This window comes from Ranitomeya variabilis, chromosome 2, assembly GCF_051348905.1.
Source record: "Ranitomeya variabilis isolate aRanVar5 chromosome 2, aRanVar5.hap1, whole genome shotgun sequence".
NCBI lineage: Eukaryota > Metazoa > Chordata > Amphibia > Anura > Dendrobatidae > Ranitomeya > Ranitomeya variabilis.
The window spans coordinates 1,036,718,586-1,036,739,309 of record NC_135233.1 but is presented as its reverse complement, the minus strand read 5'-3'; the positions used below and the strand labels follow the sequence as shown (position 1 = coordinate 1,036,739,309).

General features: G+C 44.5%; 1 long non-coding RNA gene across 2 annotated transcripts in view; it reads left to right on the top strand.

Annotated features, from left to right (window-relative positions):
• Positions 1-15,152: 15,152 nt before the first annotated feature.
• LOC143810169 (uncharacterized) overlaps positions 15,153-20,724 on the top strand; it is a 119,852-nt gene continuing 114,280 nt past the window's right edge. The window contains exon 1 of one of the 2 annotated variants that reach the window (XR_013222684.1): positions 15,153-15,243. This is a non-coding gene — a long non-coding RNA (uncharacterized LOC143810169). The remainder of the gene's footprint in view (positions 15,244-20,724) is intronic. The other variant, XR_013222683.1, reaches the window with a different exon arrangement.

Sequence of the window (20,724 nt, the reverse complement as noted above, 5' to 3'; positions counted from 1 at the left end):
CTCCTATAGACAGTAAATGGGCTAATGGTTACACATGCTCACAACTGTTCCATTCACACAGGAGACTTAGGCCAGTGGACAGTGTAGGACACGGCAGCTGGATTTCCTCCCCACGGACCATACAATAATCGTCTAACTGTGAATTGATAATTCATGGTGATATGGGACAACCCTGTAAAAAGTTTTTGTGTATTACTACCACTGGAGCTGCTCCAACCCCCGACCTACTGTCTCCTTCCCCAAAATTGCTGTAGATTGTTCGCCTGTGAGGGCAGGGTGCTTTCCCCCTCTGTACCAGGCTGTCATTGTTAGTTTGTTTCTGCACTTGTATATTATACAGTATATCTATTATATGTATGTAAACCTACTTCAGATGTACCAGCGGCATAGGATTAAAGGGGTTGTCCTGGACTTTAACATTGAATACACTCGGCACCCCACTGGTCAGCTGCTCCTGGTGTTGGATGGAACTGCTCACTTGCAGAGCTGCACAGCGCAGCTCCATTCACTGTACAGTGGACGGGCTGGGGACTACACATCAATAGGTCAGCGAATGTGTGACACCCGGCACACCTGTGATCAACTGTTACTGGTGTTGACCAGAACTGCTCAGTTGTGGAGCTGCACAGTAGAGCTCCATCGACTGCACAGTGGCTGCAGCCAGATACTGCACTTCCACCCCTTATTCAAGTCAATAGAGAGTGGATGTGTGACACCTGCCACACCTAGTGATCAGCTGTTACCGGTGTTGACCAGAACTGCTCAGTCGTGGAGCTGCACAGTAGAGCTCCATCGACTGCACAGTGGCTGCTGCCAGGTACTGCACTTCCACCCCTTATTCAAGTCAATAGAGAGTGGATGTGTGACACCTGCCACACCTAGTGATCAGCTGTTACCGGTGTTGACCAGAACTGCTCAGTTGCGGAGCTGCAAAGCTCCATCGACTGCACAGTGGCTGCAGCCAGGTACTGCACTTCCACCCCTTATTGAAATCAACAAAGGATGTATATGCAATACCGTCCGCAGCCACTGTACAGTCAATGGAGCTGTGCAGCTCCACAACTGATCAGTTCTGGTCGCTGCCCACACTAGGAACAGCGAGTGGTCGCACCTGCACGGATCAGACATTGATGACCTATACAGGATATACAGGTCATCAATATTAAAGTTCCAGACAATCCCTTTAATGGTGCATTAAAAATAAACAATAATATTTTGCACAGCTGGAACTTTCCACTTAGTGACTCATCTTTTGAGATGAATGTGTTGCGCGGTTGTATACATTGCGTAGGTATCTGACAGTGAAATGCATGTATTATATCTGTGGTTGAATTTCAGAATACAAATCGAAGAGGTCTAATATGAGACATATCCTTCCTGAGCCAAGACGTGCGTTCCTCTCAGTCAACATTTCGCTGTTTTGTTTGCGATCCCAGCAGCGGCCATCACTGTTGCCCCAGAATCCTCACCATTGTACATTTTTCCAGTGCATAATAGCGTGTGACAGAAACGAATTACAGTCCCCAGCAGAGCTGTCAGGAGGACAATGCGTTCAATCTGGGTCATTGCCCTCTGTCATTGTGGTTATATTATTAAACATTGACTTCTGTTACATGCTTGTAATTCAGAACACAAGACTGTTATTCCTCCGTTTCCTCCCTAATCTTTAAAGGATCACAATCTTGAAATAATGTATCAGGCAATGAAGCATTGAGAACACTGCATGCTTGGTGACCAGGGGAACTTTCATGAACTCTCCGTTGTAGGTTTTGTTGCTTCGTACAGCAATTTTCTTGAGTTTCGTGCCAAATCAGTGACATTGACAGGGGTCAAATTAACATAGGCTTAAATGTTAACTCTTTTGCTGTCTGTCCTTTATTTCCTTTAGAAGCAACGCTATTGAAGAAAATGTATATCTATTAGTGATGAGCGAATATACTCGTTACTCGAGATTTCTCCAGCACGCTCAGGGGTCGTCCGAGTATTTTTTAGTGCTCGGAGATTTCGTTTTTCTAGCTGCAGCTGAATGATTTACATCTGTTAGCCAGCATAAGTACATGTGGGGGTTGCCTGGTTGCTGGGGAATCCCTACATGTCACCGGCACTCAGGACTGGAGTGTGCGACTTCATGTATTTCTATGCAGCTGAACGCTCCGGTCCCGAGTGCCGGCGGCAGTGCCGGGTATTAAGGAGAGAGACTCGCGCGAGTTTCTCGAATGGCACTCGCAAGTGTGACCCCGGCCTTAACCCCTTCCTGACGTCGGACGGGATAGTACGTCCGACGTCAGGTCCCCTGCTTTGATGCAGGGCTCCGCGGTGAGCCCGCATCAAAGCCGGGACATGTCAGCTGTTATGAACAGCTGACATGTGCCCGCAATAGGCGCGGGCAGAATCGCGATCTGCCCACACCTATTAACTAGTTAAATGCCGCTGTCAAACGCAGGCAGCGGCATTTAACTACCGCATCCGGCCGGGCGGCCGGATGTGACGTCATCGCCGACCCCCGTCACATGATCGGGGGTCGGCGATGCTTCTGAATGGTAACCATAGAGGTCCTTGAGACCTCTATGGTTACTGATCCTCGGTAGCTGTGAGCGCCACCCTGTGGTCGGCGCTCACAGCACACCTGTATTTCTGCTACATAACAGCGATCTGATGATCACTGTTATGTAGCAGAGCCGATCGGGCTGTGCCTGCTTCTAGCCTCCCATGGAGGCTATTGAAGCATGGCAAAAGTGAAAAAAAAAAGTTTTTAAAAATGTGAAAAAAATAAAAAAAACATAAAAGTTTAAATCACCCCCCTTTCGCCCCAATCAAAATAAATCAATAAAAAAAAAATCAAACCTACACATATTTGGTATCGCCGCGTTCAGAATTGCCCGATCTATCAATAAAAAAAAAGCATTAACCTGATCGCTAAATGGCGTAATGAGAAAAAAAATCGAAACGCCAGAAATACGTTTTTTTGGTCGCCGCGACATTGCATTAAAATGCAATAACGGGCGATCAAAAGAATGTATCTACACCAAAATGGTATCATTAAAAATGCCAGCTCGGCACGCAAAAAATAAGCCCTCACCTGACCCCAGATCACGAAAAATGGAGACGCTACGAGTATCGGAAAATGGCGCAAATTTTTTTATTTTTTTTGCAAAGTTTGGAATTTTTTTTCACCACTTAGGTAAAACATAACCTAGACATGTGAGGTGTCTATGAACTCATACTGACCTGGAGAATCATAATGGCAGGTCAGTTTTAGCATTTAGTGAACCTAGCAAAATAGGCAAGCAAAAAACAAGTGTGGGATTGCACTTTTTTTGCAATTTCACTGCACTTGGAATTTTTTTCCCGTTTTCTAGTACACGACATGGTAAAACCAATGATGTCGTTCAAAAGTACAACTCGTCCCGCAAAAAATAAGCCCTCACATGGCCAAATTGACGGAAAAATAAAAAAGTTATGGCTCTGGGAAGGAGGGGAGTGAAAAACGAACACGGAAAAATGAAAAATCCCACGGTCATGAAGGGGTTAAAGTCGCACACAGGATAAGGAGGAGGGAGCATCTAATTTGCATACTTTTTCCCCATAGTGCATTGCCTGTAAGTAAATATCACCAGCTGAATTTTTTTTGCAATGAGAACAAGTACCTTCCAATAAAATACATGTACACTTAACTGGCATGTATATGAGTCAGTAAGAAGGAACAGTTGTTGGTTAGAGATGAGCAAACCCAATCTAGAAATTCGGCATTCGTACCAGACAGTTAGTGTTCGGTGCTGAATGCCGAATACGGAAGTCTGTTACAATGTTCAGAGATCTGTGCGAAGACAAAGAGGAGAGAGAGATATTTTTTTCTTGCTCAGACCCAAAGTTCGGGTTTCCATTATTTTTCATGAGGTTGGAGTTTTTGTTCAAGTACTGGTACAGATCTGGTACTCAATCTGAACTTTGGAATGGAGTTCGGGTCAGATACCCGAAAATGAACTTCCTCGGTTCAGGTCATTACTACTGTTGGTCTATAGTTCTTGAAGTGTATGGCACCTTTAGGCACCAGGGTCTGTGAGCTATTCATACCTCTGGACCAACTATGACTTGACTACCTCTTCCTGACAACTCAAAACTCTTCACCAACGGTTAAAGGATCTGGGAATGTTTAGCTTGCAGAAAAGAAGGCTAAAAGGAGACTTAATAGCTGAAGGGATGTCACAGTGTAGAGGGATCATTATTATTCTGATTTGCACATGGAAATACGAGAAGCAATGGAATGAAACTGAAAGGGAGAAGATACAGATTAGATATTAGAAAAAACTTTTTGACAGTGAGGGTGATGAATGAGTGGAACAGGCTGCCACGAGAGGTGGTGAGTTCTCCTTCAATGGAAGTCTTCAAACAGAGGCTGGACCAACATTTGTCTGAGATGATTTAGTGAATTCAGCATTGAGCAGTGGGTTGGACACGATGACCCTGGAGGAGCCTTCCAACTCTTACGTTTCCATGATTCTATGTCAGAAAGAATGAGAACAGTGTCCAATCCAGGTGATGAATTGCAAAAAGAGGTTTATTCCACCTTAGAAATACAATGTTTCGACCTATAAGGTCTTAATCAAGACCTAATAGGTCGAAACGTTGCATTTCTGTGGTGGAATGAACATCGTTTTGGAATTGATCACCTAGATTGGACGCTGTTCTCAATCTTTCTGACATAGATTTTCCAAGTGGGTTCCTTGAAGCTTGAATGGGTGTCCATACTTGGTGAGTGCTGTCAGCCTTTCCCTATGGTCTATGACTCTATGTGTCTACATTAATGTTCCATGAAATTACCAAAGTGGAAAACTGTAAAGGTACCGTCACATTAAGCGACGCTGCAGCGATAGCGACAACGATGCCGATCGCTGCAGCGTCGCTGTTTGATCGCTGGAGAGCTGTCACACAGACCGCTCTCCAGCGACCAACGATGCCGAGGTCCCCGGGTAACCAGGGTAAACATCGGGTTGCTAAGCGCAGGGCCGCGCTTAGTAACCCGATGTTTACCCTGGTTACCAGCGTAAAATGTAAAAAAAACAAACAGTACATACTTACATTCGCGTCCCCCGGCGTCCGCTTCCTGCACTGTGTGAGCGCCGGCAGTAGCAGGGCACAGCGGTGACGTCACCGCTGTGCTGTGCTTTCACTTTCACTTTGCGGCGCTCAGTCAGTGTGGGGAGCGGACGGCGGGGGACGCGAATGTAAGTATGTACTGTTTGTTTTTTTTACATTTTACGCTGGTAACCAGGGTAAACATCGGGTTACTAAGCGCGGCCCTGCGCTTAGTAACCCGATGTTTACCCTGGTTACCAGTGTAAAACATCGCTGGTATCGTTGCTTTTGGTGTCAAACCTGACGATAAACGCCGATCTGACGACCAAATAAAGTTCTGAACTTTATTCAGCGACCAGCGACATCACAGCAGGATCCTGATCGCTGCTGCGTGTCAAACACAACGATATCGCTAGCCAGGACGCTGCAACGTCACGGATCGCTAGCGATATCGTTTAGTGTGACGGTACCTTTAAAATGTCCATTGAAATTGGATTACAAAGATTTCTATTGGATCAGATTGCTTTGATACCACGGAGCAACAAGTTAGTTACAATAGATTTACTTCATTGGATTACATGAAAAGCCATCATTTATTGGCCTGTTTTTCTTTATTTCAAGTCTTTATTGTTTGTTACATGCAAACGTTTCACACCGATCCGCCTCCAGCCCTATAATCAGTTACAGATCCAGGCCAGTGATTTGACAAATGGGCAATGCTGGTTTAAGTGAGATACAGCAGCTTTCCAATTGTAAATGACTCCCACAGTGTTTAGGATGTGAAAACTTTCTCAGAACTCGTTTGCATGAGGTAATTTCCCACAGTCTTTATACACTTATCTCCAAGTACATCACAGACTTTAATCATGAGTAAAACATGGCTGTCACTTCCAAGGATTCTATCCTGAGATAAGAGCTGGAGATAGCAATTTATGGCACAAGATAACTTCCTATGTGGATATATAATGCAGGAAGACTGGGGTCATTGTGGAGTGAGGGTGCCACTGTCTACTAAAAATGGAAGTGATATAGACCTCGCAGCGACACACTCGTAGGACTCGTGCAGACCACCATATTTTCTATCTGAGTGTGATCCAACATAAAATCAGATCTCACCCAGACCAATGTTATTCCATGGGGCCGTGCATATGTCTGATTTTTTTCTCGGACAGAGCCGGTTCGGGGACAAAAAATCAGAGCATGTTCGAGTTGACTTGACCACACCACTCCAAACAGTCTGTGAAAAACGGACAACACATGAATGGCGTCTGGGTGCTTTCAGTTTTTTTTTCATGGAACCATAGACTTGCCTTGACGAGTTTCATCCATGACCCAGATTAAAATCAGACATCTCTGTGTTTTGATGCAGACCACTTAATTTACAATAATACACGGATGTGGGAACAGCCTGAAATGACTATAATAGGTACGAGATCTATCCATGGAAAATACAGATACGACTTGTGCATAAAAACAGCAACTTTCACGCCTCCATGGGTCACAAAGAGGCAAATCTTTACCAGTGCAGAATACCACACCAGCGAGCTTTTGATTCCCCACATACGTGAAGTCCTCATGGAGAAGCACTATCTCTTGATAAACAGACACTCAATAAAGATTAATAGATCAATCACTCAACCTTTAGCATTAGATAAGATGCAGATAATCATTTTTTCAGATGTCTATTTTCTGCACTCGTAAGGTACCTTCACACGAAGCGACGCTGCAGCGATAGCGACAACGATGTCGATCGCTGCAGCGTCGCTGTTTGGTCGCTGGAGAGCTGTCACACAGACCGCTCTCCAGCGACCAACGATGCCGAGGTCCCCGGGTAACCAGGGTAAGCATCGGGTTGCTAAGCGCAGGGCCGCGCTTAGTAACCCGATGTTTACCCTGGTTACCAGCGTAAAATCTAAAAAAAACAAACAGCACATACTTACATTCACGTCCCCCTGCGTCCACTTCCTGACTGACTGAGCGCCGTACAGTGAGAGCAGAGCGGTGACGTCACCGCTGTGCTGCTTTCACTTTCACTTTGCGGCGCTGAGTCAGAGGAGGAAGCAGACTGCAGGGGACGCAATGTGAGTATGTGCTGTTTGTTTTTTTTACATTTTACGCTAGTAACCAGGGTAAACATCGGGTAACTAAGCGCGGCCCTGCGCTTAGTAACCCGATGTTTACCCTGGTTACCAGTGTAAAATATCGCTGGTATCGTTGCTTTTGCTTTCAAACACAACGATACACAGCGATCGGACGACCAAATAAAGTTCTGGACTTTATTCAGCGACCAGCGACATCACAGCAGGATCCTGATCGCTGCTGCGTGTCAAACGAAACGATATCGCTAGCGAGGACGCTGCAACGTCACGGATTGCTAGCGATATCGTTATAATGTCGTTTCGTGTGAAGGTACCTTAAGATCACGCTGAGTGTATTGGGTTGAGGTGGAGATGCACCTGTAAGGATTGTTCTTTGAGTTTGTGGATACCTCCTTTAAATAGTATGAATACACTAGTCTTTTTTGGAAAGATCAGTTTCCACACTCAGGGACAATGAAAGTAAAGCAAAATAACACCGACAACAGTTTTTGTGGATTTTATTCACTATAATCATGTTTGTGGGTCCCATTGGGGCCTGCATCCAAACCCCCCCCCAGAAAACAGGATTCAGATATATGCGCCAACAGGGCCATGGACTATAATATTGCCAGGAGAATAAACGTGCGCTTTGCCGTGCATCATTTCTGGGGTATACGCCTACTGGAGGCAGACACTCAGACACAGTCTGCTAAGTCTGAATGTCCGCGTCTAGGAGGCATACACAACACAAAATGGTAAACATCAGAACACACTTCACTCTGCTGTCACCATTATAGTCTATGGTCCCCTACATCTGAATCCCATTTTGCAGGGAGGTTCAGATGCAAGCCCCAACAGGACCGGCGAACGTGATGGTAAGAGCAATGTGAAAGCACTCTAAAAGCTTGATGCCTGCAATGTCTCTTTATGAGCTTGATGGTTACTAGTAGTGATGAGCGAGTATACTCATTGCTCGGGTTTTCCCGAGCACTCTCGGGTGGTCTCCGAGTATTTGTTAGTGTTCGGAGATTTCGTTTTCCTTGCCACAGCTGAATGATTTACAGCTACTAGCCAGGCTGAGTACATGTGGGGGTTGCCTGATTGCTAAGAAATCTCCACATGTAATCAAGCTGGCTATTAGCTGTAAATTATTCAGCTGTGGCACTGAAAACTAAATCTCCGAGCAGTCATATATACTCGGAGACCACCAGAGCAACGAGTACACTCACTCATCACTAGTTACTAGTGATGCGTGAGTATACTCATTGCTCGGGTTTTTCCAGAGCACGCTCGGGTGGTCTCCGAGTATTTGTTAGTGTTTGGAGATTTTGTTTTCCTTGCCACAGCTGAATGATTTACAGCTACTAGCCAGGCTGAGTACATGTAGGGGTTGCCTGGTTGCTAGGGAATCCCCACATGTAATCAATCTGGCTAGTAGCTGTAAATCATTCAGCTGCCGTGATGAAAACTAAATCTCTGAGCAGTCATAAATACTCGGAGACCACCAGAGCGTGCTCGGGAAAACCCGAGCAACGAGTATACTCGCTCATCATTAATGGTTACAAATAGTGATGAGCGAGTGTACTCGTTGCTCAGGTTTTCCCGTGCACGCTCGGGTGACCTCCGAGTATTTATGACTGCTCAGAGATTTAGTTTTCATCATGGCAGCTGAATGATTTACAGCTACTAGCCTGCTTGTTTACATGTGGGGATTCCCTAGCAACCAGGCAACCCCCACATGTACTCAGCCTGCCTAGTAGCTGTAAATCATTCAGCTGTGGCGATGAAAACTAAATCTCCGAGCAGTCATAAATACTCGGAGGTCACCCGAGCGTGCTCGGGAAAACCCGAGCAATGAGTGCATTCGCTCATCACTAGTTACAAAGACTCTTTGAGGAGTAACAGGCCAAAGCAAAGGTAATTGGTTGGTAAACAGCAGAGAGCTAATACTGATGGCACTTCACTTATACTTTCTGCTGGCAAACACTTCAGCAGCACTTCCTGCATGCAGACATAGTCTATTTGAAAGCAGCACAGCTCACATCCACAATGCTGGTCACAGCCCTTCCGCAAGGTCACCTCAGTTGGTGCCCTGTAATGGATTTTGTCTTGCAATTTCTACACTCTTGCAGCCTACTCACTATCCCTGTCACAGTTCCACACACACAGACACTTGTCTCTGGCTTTCTTTAATGTGGTAATCCACTTCACACTCTCTGCTGCAGAAAGGCTTTGCTTTTATAGGTGGTGACTTATCTCTGTCTTTTCAGTGTATACACTCTTCACTCACAGAAACAAACATCCATGCTTTCCTCTGTGGTGGCAATCCTCTCTTTTCTGTAATGTTTGCTCGCTCATGTCTTGTCCATGTGGAGGAATCTCTTCCACCTGGGACAGACTATAGAGCTGCCGCACCACAGGCTATAGCTTCTTCATGCTCCTCTTTGACCTTAACTAATATGAAGGGAACTAACACTAGTTGGCAAGAGTCACTCACCCATTACTTGCAGTGACATACTGTAGACCTATTTTCCTGGGCCTGCCTTTGCCAGGCTGGTGCTTGAAGCTTGGACGCACTGAGAAAATTGGCCATTACTGCCATAGGATAACTTTGCTCTTTCTGGGCTTTATAGGTATGATATGACTTTTGCAGTGGTGTTGTAGGCACACAAGATGTGATGGAAGAGTTTGTACCATCGGGCTGCTGCTGGCTTCCCACCGGATTCCTTCTCTCTTCAGGCACCAAGTTCTCTACTGACTCTGGTGCTTTTCTTAGAAAAGAGCTCACCTCCTCAATCTTTTCCTGTTACTACTACCTCTTTTATTATTCTGTTTCCTGGGATCCTGACATGCCTTTTAAATTTGTTGGCTGAAACCCAGAAGAAAAGTCTAATAGGGTAGGATTTGTCGGATCTAACTCTAACATGTCACCAATCATTTCTATGAGCCACTCTGAGGGAAAAATCAGACATGCGCACAACCCCACAGAATATCATAGGTACAAATGCTATCCATGAAAACCACAGACAGCACTCATCTGAAAAAAAATCAGTTGTTTGCACAAGGCCTTAGTGTAATTTCCCTTTTGCTTTTTCACCTTCAGATGGGCACACACATTTTGATTAAAACGTGCCATAAGAACCTCTACATTTTAAAGTGTAACTGTCACTTCAGATGAACTTGCAGAAGAATGTCTGCCTGCTTTCACCTCGTCCCTCATCCTCCCACCGTCTTTTCCATAGAACCTTATGAGCACTAACTGTCTCTCCTATCTCATTAAAGAGAAAGTCTGTATTCAGTGGAGTCAGATTTTTATCTGCAAATTGAGAATATTGAGACAAATAAAACATAGATTTTTCTGGTAAGATATACGAGAAACTTTCCAACTTTCACATACACTGTGTGCAGAATTATTAGGCAAGTTGTATTTTAGAGGATTATTTTTATTATTGATCAACGACTATGTTCTCCATCAACCCAAAAGACTCAAATATTAAAGCTTAACATTATTGGAAGCTGGAGTGGTTTTTTTTTTATTAGATTTGGCTATCTTAGGAGGATATCTGTTTGTGCAGGTAACTATTACTGTGCAGAATTATTAGGCAACTTAATAAAAACCAAATATATTCCAATCTCACTTGTTTATTTTCACCAGGTAAACCAATATAACACAAAATTTAGAAATAAACATTTATGACATGCAAAAACAAAACCCCAAAAAATTAGTGACCAATATAGCCACCTTTCTTTATGATGACACTCAGCAGCCTTCCATCCACACATTCTGTCCGTTGCTTGATCTGTTTATGACCAACATTGCGTGCAGCAGCCACCACAGCCTCCCAGACACTGTTCCGAGAGGTGGACTGTTTTCCCTCCCTGTAGATCTCACATTTTATGAGGGACCACAGGTTCTCTATGGGGTTCAGATCAGGTGAACAAGGGGGCCATGTCAATATTTTTTCTTCTTTGAGACCTTTACTGGCCAGCCACGCTGTGGAGTAGTTGGAGGCATGTGATGGAGCATTGTCCTGCATGAAAATCATGTTTTTCTTGAACGATACCGACTTCTTCCTGTACCACTGCATGAAGAAGTTGTCTTCCAGAAACTAGCAGTTGAGCTTCACTCCATCCTCAACCCGAAAAGGTCCCACAAGTTCATCTTTGATGATACCAGCCCATACCAGTCCCCCACCTCCACCTTGCTTGGGTCTGAGTCGGAGTGGAGCTCTCTGCCCTTTACTGATCCAGCCTCTGGCCCATCCATCTGGCCCATCAAGAGTCACTCTCATTTCATCAGTCTATAAAACCTTTGAAAAGTCAGTCTTAAGATATTTCTTGGCCCAGTCTTGATGTTGTATCTTGTTTCTTGTTCAAAGGTGGTAGATTTTCAGCCTTCCTTACCTTGGCCATGTCCCTGAGTATCGCTCACCTTGTGCTTTTTGTTACTCCAGTAACGTTGCAGCTCTGAAATATGGCAAAGCTGGTGGTAAATGGCATCTTGGCAGCTTCACGCTTGATTGTCCTCAATTCATGGGCAGTTATTTTGCGCCTTTTTTGCCCAACACGCTTCTTGCGACCCTGTTGGCTATTTGCCATGAAACGCTTGATTGTTCGGTGATCACGCTTCAAAAGTTTGGCAATTTCAAGACTGCTGCATCCCTCTGCAAGACATCTCACAATTTTGGACTTTTCAGAGCTCGTCAAATCTCTCTTCTGACCCATTTTGCAAAAGGAAAAGAAGTTGCCTAATAATTAAGCACACCTTATATAGGGTTTTGATGTCATTAGACAACACCCCTCCTCATTACAGAGATGCACAACACCTGATTTACTTAATTGGTAGTTGGCTCTCAAGGTTGAACAGCTTGGAGTAGGACAACATGTATAAAAAGTATCATGTGATCAAAATGCAACTTGCCTAATAATTCTGCACACAGTGTACACTATTGACTTGTAAAAAATTAAAACTACATTTTAATTGAAGTATAGTCAACATAGCAATAATACAGCTAACAATTCATATATTCAATGTTTGCATACAGCATATCTTAGCGCACAGATTGCGGATGCATTTGTTTCTTAGATGAGAAACTATGCTATGCCATTTTTCAGCAAACAGCGCCACTTCTCATTTGAGGCTGTGTCTGCTATTGCAGCTAATTCTAACTATCTATAGAAAATCTGCAACATCAAAAAACACATCAAATCCTCATTTTGGGAGGTTTTTGGTGATAACCTTTGCCTGGAAAACTGCTGCTTTTATCTATCTATGAATAAATAAATTATTTGACTTTATCTACCATTAGTTTTCGATTTTATGCAATTTTTTTCTCAATGTTCTTGACGAAAATGATGTGAGGGGATGATATCCTCTACCTAGTCCTCCTCATTTTTTGGCTTCTCCAGGATTAGGTTTGATGAGACAGAGCTGAATGTGCTAATATGTCGCCTATGACAAGCCTGTCTTTATCCTATCACACAGCAACATCCGTACCATTACCACAGAAGGCCTTAGGCTTCCTCGGAGTTACTTCATCGCAAACTGACAGCTGTGTCCCTGACCATTATCTGCGGGCCACATTCTTCAATAGCGCTGCAGATGTATTCTGCAAACCTCTGTGGCCTGACAGCTTGACTTCCTGTCCCAAACTATATCTTCTGCAACTCTTCAGCATCCTACAGTTTATCTGTGGTCAGCTTCCATACCCATTTCCTGCCAGCTGCTACTGGTCTTTTCGTCAGCACAGAGAGAGAGATATGAGATGGGATACAGGCCATAATTAACCCATTGTGCATGCAACACAAAACACGGCATTGTCACAAACCGCCGCTCTCAGCAGCATAAGGTACATTAGCCCGTGTGATGAAATGTGACGAGGAGCAGTCACGGAGACATTTACTACATAGCGAAACTACTGCTTCCCATCATTAGAACGAGAAGTAGAACATTTTTTATGTGGTGGTTTACGGTATAATCTCCCGGTCTGTGCACCGTCAGCCGAGCATATCAAGCTAGCATGTCACTATGAGCAGCTATTCTATCGTCCCCAGGGAAATAGCGCCCTTAGTGGATAAAGACAGGGTGGTAGGCAGTTTTTTCACCATCGGCAGGTGTAAAATATCGCGTAATGCCTGCCTTATAATAATAGTGGAGGATTTTGCTGTCCTACACCAACATAGCCCCAAACAACACGTGGCTAAGGTCAGATCCCCACAATCATAATGGCGGACACAGACAGAAGAGGGTCCATGTGCAAAAACAATATATGGGCCCTTGGTCATCATAACGCACATTTTTACCTACTTTGGACGGGAAATGCTCCCCCTTACCTATTAGGCCCCTGTGTGGTAGCACCAATGGAATGAACACCCCTGGCGTGGTATATCCTAGCAATATGTCAAAATAATATTACATGATCCCTTTAAAGAGCTTCTGTCAGTGCCCGTGATATGTTTATCTTAGTTAACATACTGATAAAAAGAGACAAAACATATGTTATGCCATTCTTCTGTTATTCCTCCTGGAAATTTGTGAATAAATGTATAACGAGGTGCTACCGTTCCCCTTATTAAAGTGGCGTGATATAACATTGTACAATCAGTACTGGCAGTGTCAGATTTTGACAAGGTAACATAGTGAGGCCTTGTGTAAGCCATGTCGACAAGTTTATAGGTTAATGGTCCAAGGGCAGCAAAAGGGAGCTAGAGTGTATTTGTGGAAGGCGCAGTGGTAGTAGCCGGCAAATGAGGGGTACAAGAGGTTATAATACAGAAAAGTTCATCCTAGATCATTGGGTGCCCTTCAATCGCACATGTTTTTTTTGGCTAGTTCAAATTTTTGCCACAAACTGGGAAGGCAAAATATCGAGCACACAAAGTGTATCGACTAGGCAGCATACCGAACAACACTGCCGTTGGCAAAATTGGGGCATTAGAGTCTGGTCCCTGTCAGATTGGAAAGGCAAATTCTACATAAGCCCAAACTCTTTTTGACCAGGGGCAGTCCTAAATTTGCCTGGATTATTTCTGAAAAATTGGAACACTTCCAGCAATATTGGGAATTCTCTTTGTATGGGGAACTAGTGATGACTGATGAGTGAATGTGCTCGGATAACGTCTTATCCGAGCATGCTCGGGTGTTATCAGAGTATCTCGGGCATTCTCATATATTATGTTCGAGTCCCTGTGGCTGCATGATTCTCGGCTGTTAAATAGCTTCAACACATGCAGGGATTGCCTGTTTGTTAGGGAATCCCCACATGTGTTGTGGCTGTCTAACAGCTGGAAATCATGCAGCCACAGGGACTCGAACATAATATACAGAACAGACCAAAAGTTTGGACACACCTTCTCATTTAAAGATTTTTCTGTATTTTCATGACTATGAAAATTGTACATTCACACTGGCGTTCTCTTGATGAGCTTCAAGAGGTAGTCACCGGGAATGGTCGTCCAACAATCTTGAAGGAGTTCCCAGAGATGCTTAGCACTTGTTGGCCCTTTTGCCTTCACTCTGCGGTCCAGCTCACCCTAAACCATCTCGATTGGGTTCAGGTCTGGTGACTGTGGAGGCCAGGTCATCTGGCGTAGCACCCCATCACTCTCCTTCTTGGTCAAATAGCCCTTACACAGCCTGGAGGTGTGTTTGTGGTCATTGTCCTGTTGAAAAATAAATGATGGTCCAACTAAATGCAAACCGGATGGAATAGCATGCCGCTGCAAGATGCTGTGGTAGCCATGCTGGTTCAGTATGCCTTCAATTTTGAATAAATCCCTAACAGTGTCACCAGCAAAGCACCCCCACACCATCACACCTCCTCCTCCATGCTTTAGAATTTAGAGGGCACAGAGGACCATACAGCAGGTGCAGTAATAGGGACATATATGGCAGCAGCATTGGGGTACCAGTAGGATGAGGAGTCTGTGCAGGTTGGGGATAGATGGTGACATGCTGAAAATATGAGACGTGAAATGTGTCTTTGTTGTAGTCTCTGCAGACGAGTCCTGGATGGAAGAAGTTGTGTCGGTCTGGGCCAGATGGAAAAGACCGGAAAAGTGAACAACTCCATCATAAAGAACGTCAGCGGTAAGTCACCATCTATAACTGTACTTTGATATGTTATATGTTCTGCAGGGCTGGTATCTACCACTGTCCATATCTATGTTGGTCTTTATATAGAGATTATCTTCAGTAACAGCACAGTCATCTGCTGAGGTCCTCCTCCACTATTAGGGTGCGTCACCCAGATGTTATCAAGGTTGCCTGGTTAGGGGTCCACTCAGAAGCTTCACCCCCCTCTCTGAACCAAAACCCTAGCTACACCTCTTATGTACATGAAATAACAATGGACATCTGAATTAGCCTTAAATATGAGCAAAGCAAATAAAACTCTTGTTTTCTATGGATCCCACAACAAGCAAACAAAAACAATTATCATTCAGTGGGGTCACAGAATAGCATACCTCACAACTTTGTTTGCAGCCTCTACAAAGTAATTTTCCTCCTACTGAAGCCCCTAGATTCCTCTTTTATTGCACCCATAAAGTATGATGCCAACAAAAGTGTCTCACAAACACTGAGTGATACCCCCACAGTGAACTCTTCCACACTAACCTCTACATGCACAGTATGATGACCCTACTCTACCTCACCTCAACTCCTCTGGCAAAGTATGGTGATCCCAACACAGCATAAACCCTAAATTGTGACCCTCACACAGCCATCAATGCAGTAAAATGAGCCTACAAACAGTATAATGGCGGAACACCTCACCACACTGTATAATGGCCCCTACTAACCCTTCAAACAGTATAATGGCTCCCATACAGCCTTCCTTGCAGTATGATGGGCCCCACACAAACTTTCACACAGTACAATTGCTTGCATACAGTATAAAGGCCCCACATAGCCCTCCATAAAGTATAAAGGTCTCCCACATAACCCTACAAACATTATAAAGGCCCCACATAGCCATCCAAATATGATGCCCCTACATAGCACTCCAAATATTATAATATCCCCCATATAGCTCTCCTTATAGTATGATGGGCCCCATAGTCCTCCATATTGTATCCTGTATACCAAAATCCTCCATGTAGTATACTGCACACCATAGTCCTTCATATAGTATAATGCGCCCCCATAGTCCCCCATACAGTATAATGCACTCCCCATAGTCCTTCATATAGTATAATGCATTCCACATATTTCTCCATATAGTGTAATACACTCCTCATAGTCCTCCGTAAAGTATAATGCACTCCCCATAGTACTCCATATAGTATAATGTACTCTGCATAGTCCTCCATACATTATAGTGCACTCCCCATAGTCCCCTTTGTAGTAAAGTCCACTCCCCATAGTCCTCCATGTAGTACAATGCACTCCGCATAGTCCTCCATACAGTATAATGCACTCCCCATAGTCCTCCATATAGTACATACATTATAATGCTCTACCCATAGTCCTCTATATAGTATTATGGCCACCACAATGTACTCATCGATTAAACAAAAATACAATACTCATGTCACCTGTTTTTTCCCCCATGTAGTCACGTTATCGCGTCTGCTGCACTTAGACATCAGAAGTGGAGGAATAATGATGGAGGTGAAAGTGTCAGCTGAAGTTCCTTCTTTCTTCATTGCTTTCAATTGTATCAGCATCCAGGATGCTAATACAGATGAACTAGCAATGGTGGGCAAGATGCCTATGCTGGCAATAGGCCCACCGGCTGATGGGCCCCATAGCAGCCTTGTGGCCTGCCGCTATTGGCAGTACACCACTCTACTCCAGTGTAAGGTGTCAAAAATCTGTCTCATTTTTCTTTTTTTCCCCCCACGGTTGAACGCTAACATGTGACATATTAAAGCTTGTTGAAACGGTCATTAAACATTTTAGCCAAAAAAGGTGCATATAAAGGAAAACTGAAGTAAACAAACCTCCTTCACAAAAAACAAACAAAATTATTATTTTTTTCTCTCTCTTTTTTTAAGAAGCAGTTACATTCTGCACATGCAATTTTTTTTATGGCCAAGCCAGAATCACTAAGATAACTCCAAAAGCCAATATGCAAAGTGCATGGGGGCATGACTCACTGGTTAGCACTACAGCCTTGCAGCGCTGGGGTCCTGGGCTCAGATGCCACCAAGGACAACTGCAAGGAGTTTGTGTATGTTCTCCCAGTAGTTGTGTGGGTTTCTTCCGGGTTTTCCAGTTTCCTCTCTCACCCCAAAGGCATACTGATAGGGAATCTAGATTGTGAGCCCATCAGGGACAGTGATGATAATGTGTTTAAACTGTAAAGCGCTGCGGAATATGTTGACGCTATATAAATAAAAGATTATTATTATTATTATGAACACTTTGCAATATTTCACTATGGACTTTAAAGTAACATTTGGAGCTGCATTTTTACCTATAAAATGAAAGTGAAAATGCTATAAAAAATACGAAGAAACACTAGGGTACATTAGCGTATGATCACTCTGAGTCTTTTTCAGATACCCTCCAAAAAAATCCATAAAAAAAGTTGAAGGAAAGGAAATGACCAAAAAAAAAACACTAAAAAAGAAACTTCAGGTTTACAAAAAGAAGTGATTCATCAAGTGTCTTCTACTTACAGTTGTGCTCAAAAGTTTACATACTCCAGCAGAATTTTTTCTTTCTTGGCCTTTTCTCAGAGAATATAAATGATAACACCAAAACTTTTTCTCCACTCATGGTTAGTGGTTGGGTGAAGCCATTTATTGTCAAACTACTGTGTTTTCTCTTTTTAAATCATAATGACAACCCAAAACATCCAAATGACCCCGATTAAAACTTCACATACCGTGGTGATTTTGGCCTGATAACATGCACAGAAGTTGACACAAATGTGTTTGAATGGCTACTAAAGGTAACATCCTCACCTGTGCCCTGTTTGCTTGTAATCAGTGTGTGGGCATAAAAGCTGAGTGAGTTTCTGGGATCCAGACAGACTCTTGCAGGGCCGTATTTGCCACTAGGCACTGGAGGGCACGTGCCTAGGGCGGGGACAATGCAGGGGGCAGCACCTGAGCAAGGTTTTTTTCACCTCCTGACCGACCAACCTCCCCCGCCCCCCCATGCCCCCCACACACCCCCAGCCGCCCACCCGCCTCCCGCCTCCCACCCACCCTCCTTGAAGACGATACTCACCTTGCTCCAGCGATGCCTGGTCTCGGCGTACACAGCTCGTCCTGAATGAGCAGTCACATGGTACCGCTCATTAAGATCATGTATATGCACATATTCATGACCTTAATGAGCGGTATCACATGACCGCTCATGCAGGAAGAAGGTGCTGTGCCGGGAGTCGGGACAGAGCGAGAGGGATGTCGGCGCGGCCGCACGATGTGGGACAGGTGAGTATGAGGGACGGGGGATGGGGAGATGAAGGAGGACATAAGCCGACGTGCCATGCAAGATGGGAGCAGGAGCGGGAGTGGGGGGGTGGAGAGATATTCATGCATTCAGGGGGGAATATGAGCCATGCATTCGGGGGGGAATATGAGCCATGCATACAGGAGGGGGAATATGAGCCATGCATACAGGGGGGAATATGAGCCATGCATACAGGAGAGGGAATATGAGCCATGCATTTAGGGGGGAATATGAGCCATGCATACAGGAGAGGGAATATGAGCCATGCATTCAGGGGGGAATATGAGCCATGCATTCAGGAGGGAATATGAGCCAAGCATTCAGAGGGGGGGAATATGAGCCATGCATTCAGGGGGGAATATGAGCCATGCATACAGGAGGGGGGGAATATGAGCCATGCATACAGGAGGGGGAGTATGAGCCATGCATACAGGAGGGGGAATATGAGCCATGCATACAGGGGGGGAATATGAGCCATGCATACAGGAGGGGGAATATGAGCCATGCATACAGGGGGGGGATATGAGCCATGCATACAGGAGGGGGAATATGAGCCATGCATACAGGAAGGGGAATATGAGCCATGCATACAGGGGGGGGATATGAGCCATGCATACAGGAGGGGGAATATGAGCCATGCATACAGGAAGGGGAATATGAGCCATGCATACAGGAGGGGGATATGAGCCATGTATATGGGATGGGAGGGAGATGAGCCATGCATACAGGAGGGGGGGTCATTATACAGTATTGAACATCATGTGGGATCATTATACAGTATGGAGAACTGTGTGTGGCCATTATACAGTATTGAGCATCATGTGTGGCCGTTATACAGTATGGAGCATCATGTGTGGCCAATGGCCATTATATAGTATGGAGCATCATGTGTGGTCATTATACAGTATGGAGCATCATGTGGGATCATTATACAGTATGGAGAACTGTGTGTGGCCGTTATACAGTATGGAGCACTGTGTGGCCATTATACAGTATGGAGCATCATGTGTGGCCATTATACACTATGGAGCATCATGTGTGGCCATTATACAGTATTGAGCATCATGTGTGGCCATTATACAGTATGGAGCACTGTGTGGCCATTATACAGTATGTAGAACTGTGTGTGGCCATTATACAGTATGGAGCATCATGTGTGGTGGCCGTTATACAGTATTGAGCATCATGTGTGGCCATTATACAGTATGGAGCATCATGTGTGGCCATTATACAGTATGGAGCACTGTGTGGCTATATTTTTTTGTTTATAATTATTGTATATAAAACAGTGTGATCAGCAGTGCTAAATGGCTGTGGTTGGGACGTGGATATGGGTGTAACTAGTTGTGAAATGGGTATGGTCAGAGGCGTGGCCTAAAATTTGCCGCAGCGCGCTACGCGCGTCGCAAACTTTATACCTCCTTCCCTTCTTCAAAAGTTGGGAGGTATGGTACCGCATTTGCCAGATCATGTCAAGTGCCGCAAATCCCATAGGGAATGATTGAGGCCGAACGCAGTGTTGCCGTAAGTGATCCGTTACGCGACACATGCGGAAAAACTGCCGGATCTGCTGCAAAAGGCGACTTTCACATCAGCGATTCTTGCCAAAGTCACTGCCGATAGTGTCATACTCACCAAAGGGGGAGGCAGCACTAAAAGTGCCTAGGGCAGCAGAAACTCTAAATACGGCCCTGGACTCTTGCATCTTTCATCCAGCCACTGACGTTTCTGGATTGTGAGTTGTGTAGAAAGCAAAATAATTGTCAACGGATCTACGGGAAAAGGTAGTTGAACTGGATAAAACAATAGAGGGATACAAAAAGATATCCAAGGAATTGATAATGCCAGTCAGCAGCGTTCAAACTGTGATTAACAAATGGAAAATCAGGGGCTCTGTAAAAACATAACCACGGTCAGGTAGACCAACAAAGAACATCCGTTGAAATACTGGACTCTCTGAAAATTAGCGGTGTGGCTGTTTCAAGTTGCACAATAAGGAGGCACTTGAAGAAAAATGGGCTGCATGGTCGAGTCGCCAGAAGAAAGCCATTACAGCGCAAATGCCACAAAGTATCTCACCTACAATACACAAAACAGCACAGAGACAAGTCTCAAAACTTCTGGAGCAAGGTAATTTGGATTGATGAGATCATAATTGAACTC